Below are 10278 nucleotides of genomic sequence, written 5' to 3'. Positions count from 1 at the left end.
ATCAATTCCTGAAATAGTGACAGAAATTGTTTTAATCTAGAGGCTTTATGCATATATATTTATATTTATATATAATTTGAATTGGGTTTTTAAGCAGTAGAACACTGAAGAACTAGAATGGCTTGTTGAATTCCTGAAAAGAACTTATTAATGGCCTCCATAACCTTACAGAAGATGTGATTCAGCAGACAACAGAGTCATGCTATTTCTTTATGTGTTCTGGATATCCCTTGCAATATTCTAAACACAACAAAAGAAATCCCCAAACTGTATAGACATTCACCTTTTCTTGCGTGGATTAAATCTCTACTGTAGATTTCATGTGGAAATTTCCAACAGATTATGAATTTCAGACTTTTGAAAAATTTTAATATGGGAATATGGTTAATCATGTATTCTAAATAGATTATGCTTGATTTTGAATTTGCTTTCAAAATTCTATATACTTTACTCTTTGTTTTATAGATAGAAGTTCATGTCATCTAGAAGAAGAAAATCTGACATCCTCTTTACAGTTTGGACGCCCTTTATTTCTTTCTCTTGCCTAATTCCTCTAGTTAGTACTTAAAATACTAACAAAAGTGGCGAAAATAGGCTTCCCTATCTTGCCCCAGATCTTAGAGAGAAAGGTCATATTAGCTGTTGGCTTGTTATTTATGGTTTTTGATATATTGGGATATATTGCTTCTGTCACAAATTTGGCCAGAGTTTTTATCATCAAGAGATGTTTGAGTTTTATCAAATGACACCTTTGCATCTATTGAGATGATCATTTGATTTTTGCCCTTCATTCTGTCAAGTGAAGTATCAAATTTGTTGGCCTGCACATGTTGAACTATCATTGCTGCAGCCCTAGAATGAATTCTACTTGATCATGATGAATGATTTTTCAAGGTGCTGTTGGATTTGACTTGCTAGTATTTTTTTGAGGAATGTTGCACTATGTTCATTAAGGATATTAGCCTGTAGCTTTCTTGGTGTATGTGTGTGTGTGTGTGTGTGTGTGTGTACTTGTCTGGTTTTGGTATCAAGGTAATGTGGGTTTCATAGAAGGCGTTTGAAAAATTCATTCCTCTTCTACTTCTTGAAATAATTTTTAAAAAGATTGCTGTTAGTTTTTCTTTTAACATTTGATAAAATTCACGTTTTAAAAAAAGTACAAAAAACACTTCAGGATTGGAATGAGTGAAGAATTTCTGGATCAGACTCCAAAAACACAGGAAATAAAAGCAAAATAGACAAATGAGATTTCATCAATCTAAAAGACTTCTGCATAGCAAAGAAAACAATCAGCAGAATGAAGACACAACCTACAGGATAGGAGAAAATATTTGAAAGCCATACATTGACAAGGGCTTAATGTCCAGAATATCTAAGAAACTCAAGCAACTTAAAAGCAAAAATAATAATAATACTACAATTAAAAGTGATCAGAAATCTAAAACATTCCTCAAAGTAAGACATACAACAGTCAACTGATAGATGAAAAGATATTCAACATGACTAATCATTAAAATGCAAATAAAAAGCACAAAGAGATATTACTTCACTCCAATAAGATTGGGTATCATCAAAAAGACAAAAGATAATAATTGTTGGTGAGGATGTGGAGAAAAGGGAATCTTTGCACACAGTTTGTGGGTAGGTAAACTTATAGAGCCATTGTGGAAAATAGTATGGAGGTTTCTCAAGAAGCTAAAAATAGAGCTATCATATTATCCAGAAATCACACTCCTCGGTATATACACAGGGAAATGGAATAATTATTTTGAGGAGACATCTGCACTCCCATGCTTACTGAAGCATAATTCATAATAGTCAAGAAATGGAAATAAGCCAAATGTCCATCCACTGATGAATGGGTAAATATGATACATAAACACAATAGAATATTACTTAGTCATAATAGACATGAAATCTTGTCATTTGCAACAATATGGATGGAACTGGAGGCCATTATGTTATGAAATAAGCCAAGCACAGAAAAACAAGTATTACATGATCTCACTCAAATGTGCAACCTAAAAGTAGGTGATCTCATAGAAGTTAGAAATATAATGGAGAGGGAAGAAGGGAGGGATAGCTAGGGAAAGATTGATTGACAGATTATAGGTTACAACTAGATAGGAATAGTTGAGTGACTATAGATAACGTATTGCATATTTCTCTATTTAAAAAACTACAGGATAGGATTTTGGATGTTTTCATTATTAAAAACTGTTAAATGCTTGAAAGGATGAATATATTTACCTTTATTGAATATTATACCAGTTATATAAATGCATTGTAGCAACACACGGTACTCTACAAACATATGTAATTTGTGCATCTATGTTAAAAATTTTAATAAAAATAAAATAAATACACATTGTATATGAAACAAACATTTGAAAATTTCTGAAAGGCAGAGAGAAGGCAAACTGAATAGGACACTCAGGACTCAGGAAACAACATGGTGATTACTTCCATGGGTTTTCTGTAGGCCTCAGACATTTCAAAGTCACACCTGAAGAAGCTGGAAACCTCAAAGAAATAACAGGTAAGACTTCGCTAGATCTTGCAAGAGACATAAGTTTACAGACTCAGTAAGCAGAGCAAACTCTAAGTAGGAAAAACACTACAAAATTCACACTTGGACTTGTCAGATTCAACTTTCTGCAAAGAAAAACAAGAAATAGGTCTTAAAGGTGGTGAAATAGAAACAGTTAAACTACACTGAAAAAAATAATTTTAACTACAGTGATTTCCTGACCAAATATCCTTCAAAAATAAAGGGGAACTCAAGACTTTCTCAGGTAAAGTGTAACAAAGTGAATTTGTCTTCAGAAGACCAATGCTAAAGAATGTCTAAAGGAAATTCCTACAAAAGAAAATGATAAAGTTAGGATCTTTGGAACAACAACAAAAAAAAAACCTTGGCAAACAAAATATGAATGAATATAATATACTTTCTAAATTATATTTGATGGTTAAAACAAAGTTATAATCCTGTCTGATATGATTCTAAATGTATATGAAGAAAATATTTGAATAATCATTATAAATTGGGAAGGGTAAAATGACATAGAAGGAGATAAGATTTTAATATTTAACTTGAACATGTAAAATGTTGACATCTATTGACAGTGGTAATTTACATAATACTTGCAGCAACCACTAAAGAAAATGCGTAAAAGATGCATCAGGGAAGCCACCACCTTAGAGACCAGTATCCCATACTGCAGTGCCAATTGGAGTCCTGCCTGCTCTGCTCCTGAGTCAGCTTCCTGCTAATACATCTAGGAAAGCAGCAGGAGATGTCCCAAGTACTTGAGCCCCTGTCACACAGATGGAAGACCTGGATGGAGTTCCAGGCTCCTGGCTTCAGCATAGCTCAACTCCAGTCAATGTGGCCCTTTGGAGACTGAACCAGTGGTTGTAAGATCTCTCTCTCTCTTTCTCTCCCTTTCTCTCCCTTTCTCTCTCTCTCTGTGTGTGTGTGTGTGTGTGTCTCCTTCTCTTTCAATAACTCTGCCTTTCAAGTAAATAAACAAATCTTTAAAAAACCACAATAATAAATTAAAATGGAATTATAAAAGAACTTATTCAAGTAATCAAATAGAAAGGTAGGAAAAAGAAATACAAAGAGAAAAAAGTATAATTAAACTCTAAAATAGCAATAATTACATTCAATGAAAAGGTCTAACTACACTAGTTATAAGACAGAGATTGGCAGTGAGTTTTAAAAACTATAACCCAAATATATGCTGTCTATAAGAAATTCATTTCAAATATAATTAGAAAATGATTTACTAAATATTAACCAAGGAGAGGAGGACTAGTTATACTATGCCATATAAAATAAACTACAGAATAAACAAAATTATCAGAGGTAGTGAAGAACATTATAGAATGAAAAAGAGTCCATACACCAAGAAGGCATAGCAATCCTAAATGTAAATCTAAATGCACCAAAGAATAAAGCTACAAAATATGCAAAAACCATTAGAACTGAAAAGGAAATAGAAAAACCCACAATAATAGTTGGAGACATCTATTCTCTCACATGAAAATAGAAAATCAATAAGAATCTGAAAAAACTTAAAAATATCATAAACCTAGAGATCATCATTTATGTAAAAGTTTACCTTACAAGTGCTCTTGGAATATATAATAAGAAAGAACATATTCTGGGCCGGTGCCGTGGCTCACTAGGCTAATCCTCCACCTGCGGTGCCAGCACACCGGGTTCTAGTTCCGGTCGGGGTGCCGGATTCTGTCCTGGTGGCTCCTCTTCCAGTCCAGCTCTCTGCTGTGGCCCGGGAAGGCAGTGGAGGATGGCCCAAGTGCTTGGGCCCTGCACCTACTGGCTCCTGCCTTTGGATCAGCGCGGTGCACCGGCTGCAGCGCGCCGGCCCCAGGGGCCATTGGGGGGTGAACCAAGGGCAAAGGAAGACCTTTCTCTCTGTCTCTCTCTCTCTCTCTCACTGTCCACTCTGCCTGTCAAAAAATAAATTAATTAAAATAAAAAATAAAAAAGAAAGAACATATTCTGGGCTATAAAACAAATCTCAATAAGTTTAAATGAAATAATTGAATTAGTGGATAGTATGCTCTCTGACCTCAAAGATATTAAATAGAATCAATAGCAGAAAGGTAAGGAAAATCTCTATATACCTGAAAATTAAACAAGATATTTCTGAATAATCCATAAGTTAAAGAAGAAGTCTATAGGAATTTTTTTAAATACTGAACTGAATGAAAATTAAAACAGAACATTTCAAAATGAGTGCTGAGAGGGAATTTTATAGCACTAAATATAACATGATAAGAAAAAAGAAAGGTCTCAAGTCAGTCAGATAAACTACCTCATCGGGAATCTAAAAAAGGAAGACCAAAATAAAATATAAAAAGAGTGGAGGAAACAATATACATAAGAGCAGGAACTGATGAATTTGAAGCACAAAATCATGGAGATGTCAATGAATCAAAGAGTTGAACTTCAAAAACATCAATAGAATTAACAAACTATTAGTAAACCTGATGAAGAAAAACACAGAAGGTACAAATTTCCAACAACAGAAATGAAACAGGAGATATCAATAAAGATCTTGCAGACATCAAAAGGTTAAAATGATATACTACAAATAATTCTATGCATAAAATTTGACAACTTAGATGAGCTAGGCCAATTCCTTTAAAAGCATTAACTACCAAACTCACCCAATATGAAACACAGAATTTGTTCAACTCTATAACTATCAGTTAATTTAATTCGACTTTATAATTCCTCAAAGGAAGTCAAAAAGCCAGATTATTTCACTAAAGAATTCTTTGAAATGCTTGAAAATGGAGTAAAAGAAATTCTATACAACATATTCAAGAAAAAAATAAAATTGAAGAGGAGGGATATTAACTGGAATTACCCTAATGTCTAAACCAGTCAAAAACAGTACAAATAAAGAAAAATACAGACCAATTGTTCTAATGACTTTAGATACAAGAAGTCTGAAGGCAGCATTAGCAAATAGGGCAGTGTATAAAAAGAATTCTATCCATGGCCAAATGAAATTTATTCTAGTAGTGTAGATTGGTTCAATATTTGAAAATGTATCATTGCAATTCACCATATACTATGGTTTAAGTGTTTAAACTTTAACATGGAAAATAATTATAATAAACAAAAATGGTCTAAATACACCAGTTCTAAGACAGAAATTGGCAATAAATAAATAAATAAAACTCTTGTCAAAACTTATCTCCAGTGAAACAGAGTTGAAAAATAGGGACTGATGTGAATTATTTAAGTCATGAAGTCTCTGCTCTCATAAATGGTTTAAAGCCTCCAAGGCAGAGGACTTGTGAGATTGGATTGACACTCTTTGTCTCTTCTGCCATGTGAGGAATATTGTTTCTCCTTTCTGGAAGATGCAGAGTTCAAAATACCTTGGAGACAGAGTTTGGGTTCTCATCAGACATCAAACCTGCTAGCACCTTGATCCTGGACTTCCAAGCCTCCAGACTCTGCGAAATAAATTTTTATTCTTTATAAATTACCCAACCTCAGATAATATGTTATATTTAGCAGCATAACAATGAATTAAGACATCAAAATAACAAGCTAAAGAAGAAAAATCACAGGATTATATCAATTGATGTAAAGTAAAAAAACATATTGACAAATTAAACACTAAACTCTCAGAATATGAATACAGGAAAATATCTACAACTTGATAAAAACCCTCTACAAAATTCTCATACCTAGCTAACATATTTGTTGGCAAAAGACTAAGTGCTTTGCCGCGAGATAAACAACAAAGCAGGGCCAGTGTTCTGGTGGAGCAGTCAAAGCCACTGCCTGCAGTGCCAGCATCCTATATGGGCATCAGTTCAACTCCCGGCTGCTCCATTTCCAATCCAGCTCCCTGCTAATGTGTCTAGGAAGGCAGCAGAAGATGGTCCAAGTGCTTAGGCCCCTGCCTTCTGGCTTTGGCCTGGCCCAGCCCTGGCCGTTGGGGCCAACTGGGGAGTGAATCAGCAGATGGAAGACCTCGCTCTTCACCTATCCCTTTTCCTCTCTGTGATTCTTTCAGATAAAATAAATAAATCTTTAAAAAAAGAATAATGCAAAGATGTCTGCTCCCATCACTCATATTCAACATGGGGAGGAATGTTCGAGGAAGTATAATAAAGCAAGGAAGGCACAACAGGTTAAATCTCCAGCCTTCAGTGCCAGCATCCCATATGGGCACTGGTTCAAGTCCTGGCTGCTCCACTTCCAATTCAGCTCTCTGCAAATGCACCCGGGAAAGCAGCAGAGAATGGCTCAAGTCTCTGGACCTCTACTCCTACATGGGAAACCCGGAGAAAGTTCCTGGTTCCTGGCTTTGGATTGGCTCAGCTCTGGCCATTGCAGCCATTTGGTGACAGCCATTTGGGGAGTGAACGAGTGTATAGAAGACCTTTCTCCTTCTGTCTGTCTCTACCTCTCTATAGCTCTGACTTTAAAATAAATAAAAATAAATCTTAAAAAAGCATACAGATTGAAAAAGAGCACACAGGTACATTGAAGTTAAAAATGTACAATCACTCTACCAAAATAAAATACTTAAATATGATTATAATAGATTGCATATACAACTCCTATACTAAAAGCTATACAACACTAATAAAAAAATCAATTATCTAAAGAAATAGACAGATATACTGTAGTTGTGAATAGGAAGGCTTTTTAAAGTAGATATTCATTTTCCACAAATTTGAATGTGATGCAATTCCTACCAAATTCCACCAATATTTTTTATAGATAATATTACTTATAATTTTTATAGGTAAGATTACTTATAAGATTATAGATAATTACATATAATTACTTAACATATTTTTATAGATGAGATTACTTATAATTCCACCAATTTTTTGTATAGATAAAATTATTTATAGTAATTACTTATTATCGCTTCTGATCCTTTTGGCTAAGATCAAGTGTAATATCTGTTCTTATCAGTAATTACTTATAATTACTTATAAGGAACTGGAGTAGCTCTAACAATTTTGGAAAGGAATAATAATGTATGAATAATAAGTATATTTGATGTCAAAACATTGGGTATAGCTAGAGTAGACAAGACTGTGTGGTACTGTTGGGCAAACCAACCCACAGATAAACAGAAGAGAATAGAGAAACCAGAAAGAGATCAACACAAATATGTCTAAATGAATTCTGACAATGGAGCAAAAGCCACTCAATGTAGAAAAGATAGTTTTTCAACAAATAGTACTGGCAGTATTGCACATCTACAGAAAACAAAAAAATAAAAAACAAAACATTTGACTTAAATCTCACACCTTAGCTATAAATTATCTCAAAGTGGACCACAGACTTATGGGTAAATTGTAAAATTGTAAGACTTTTGAGAATAAAAATATGGAAGAAATTTTTTTCAGATCAAGGTCTAGACAGAGTTCTTAGACTTAACAAATAATCAATGGAACGTCATCAAAATTAAAGCTTTGGGAGCAGGCCTTTAGCCTAGCAGTCTGGAAGCCAGTCAAGATGCTGGCAATCCATGTGAAAGTACTTGGTTTCCATACCCATATAAGGCTCCAGTCCCAGTTTTCTGTTAATAAAGACCCTGGTGATAGGGTGACAGCAGCAATGGTTCAAGTAATTGTGTTCCTGTCACTTACAAAGAGAACCTAAATTGAGTTTCTGGCTCCTGCCTTCCTCTCCAACCCAGTACCATCTGCAGCAATTGGGGTCAGAATCTCTTTCCTGTTTCCCTCCCCCTCCCCTCCCCCTCCCCCTCCCCCTCCCTTCCCCCTCCCCCTCCCCTCCCCCCCCCTCCCTCTGAGAAAGACTGTTGAGAGGATGAAAAGACAACCTACACACTGGGAGACAATATTTGTAAGCCATATATCTGACAAAGAACTAGTATAAATTATATATATATATAAAGAACTCTCAAAATTTGTGCAAAAAACACAATTAGAAAATAGTCACAAATGAATGAACAAAGAGTTCACTAAAGAAGGTATAAGGACAGAAAAATCATATAAAATGATGTTCAACACAATTAGTCATTAAGTAATACATAAATTAGAACAACCATGAGCTATTACTATATGCCCATTAGAATGGTTAACATAAAAAAGAGATAACACTAGGTGCAAGCAAAGATAAAAAGGAACTGGATCATGTGCACATTACTCATGTGTGAATCAGCTTTGTAATTCTGAAAATCAATATGGTAATTCCTTTATAAAGCCAAGCATGTGAGTATCATACATCTCAGAAATTTCAGTCTTGTGCATTTATCTCAGATAAGTAAACTTATGTTCATAACATGCATGTTAATCGCAGCTTACTTGTTTATAATAGCCCAAAAATAGAAACAATCCAGATATTCTTCCAATGAGATAAAAAAAATTGTGATACATCTATGCACAGACTACTACTAAGCAATAAAAGAGAACAAATTGTTGATACATGCAACAATCTATAGGAATCTCCAGAGAATTATCTTGAATGAAAAAGCCAATTTCAACAGTTTATATGCTGTATGAGTCCACTAACAAAACATTCTTGAAATGACAAGTTATAGAAATGAAGACCAAATAAGGCAGGCATTGTGATACAGTGGGGTTAAGCTGCTTCCTAGGATACCACCATCCCATATCTGAGTGCCAGTTCGAGTCCTGGCTGTTCCCCTTCTGATCCAGCTCCTGCTAGTATGCCTTGGAAAGCAACAGATGATGGCCCAAACATTTGAAACTCTACCATCCACATGGGTGACTCATATGGAGTTCTGGGCTCTTGGCTTTGGCCTGACCTAGTCCTAGCTGTTGCAGCCATTTGAGGAGTGAGCCCACAAATGGAAGATCTCCTCTCCCCTCTGCCACTTTGCCTTCCAAATAAATAAATAAATGGTTTTTTAAAAAAGAGAAAGAAATGGAGAACAGATTCACTGTTGCCAGGGGTTAAGAAGAGAGTGAGTGTAGAAAAGAAGTGAGTGTGGTCATAAAAGTACAACATGAGGGATCCTGTGGTAATGGAAATGTTCTTTATATAGAGTCATCAGGCCAATATACCAGTTTTAATTTCAGTATAGCTTTGCAAGATACTAACATTGGAGAAACTGGGTAATGAATGCATGGGATTCACTGTATGCAAACATACAATTATCCTAAAATAAAAATATTTAATCAATATATACATATACGTAAAACTTTCCATAGTAAAATCATGATAATAACATATAACAAAAACATTGAATACAAAAATTACAAACCAATCTCATTCATGAATATAGATATAAAATACTAGATTCAAATACTTTCAAATCTAATTCAACAGAACATTAAGCTAATTATTTCTCTTCTTAGTAAATGGTTTGATGACTATGAAGAGTTTAATATTAGGATATTTATTAAGCAAATTATAATATTAATAAGGCTAAAAATTATCATGCCAACAATTTCCAAATATGCATTCACCAAAATTCAGCATGTTATTTTTTAAAAAACTAAAATGCAGAACTATTATTTACCAAACATTTATATGTTCTTGAATCTTTCTCAGTCACAAGAATTTAAGTGGTCTAGGCAAAGCCTGTGACTAATTCTCACCAACTGAACATGGAAGAAAGAAGTTAAGGGCACTGTTCGAAACAGAAACACGTAAGAGAGTGACCTCACATGTACAATGACATGAAAAAAGGATGAAACTTTGTTGTGTTAAGCCTTAGAGATTTCAGTGTGCGTTTGTAACTACTTTAGTATAGCCTATGTCACCTTGAC

General features: G+C 34.4%; 1 pseudogene; it reads left to right on the top strand.

Moving 5' to 3' along the window:
• Window positions 1–7434: 7434 nt before the first annotated feature.
• LOC127491942 (U2 spliceosomal RNA) lies at window positions 7435–7549 on the top strand (annotated as a pseudogene).
• Window positions 7550–10278: the final 2729 nt, after the last annotated feature.

Source organism: Oryctolagus cuniculus, chromosome 3, assembly GCF_051225735.1.
Source record: "Oryctolagus cuniculus isolate XC-2025 breed Fujian yellow rabbit chromosome 3, ASM5122573v1, whole genome shotgun sequence".
NCBI lineage: Eukaryota > Metazoa > Chordata > Mammalia > Lagomorpha > Leporidae > Oryctolagus > Oryctolagus cuniculus.
This window is presented reverse-complemented; position numbering and strand designations above follow the sequence as displayed.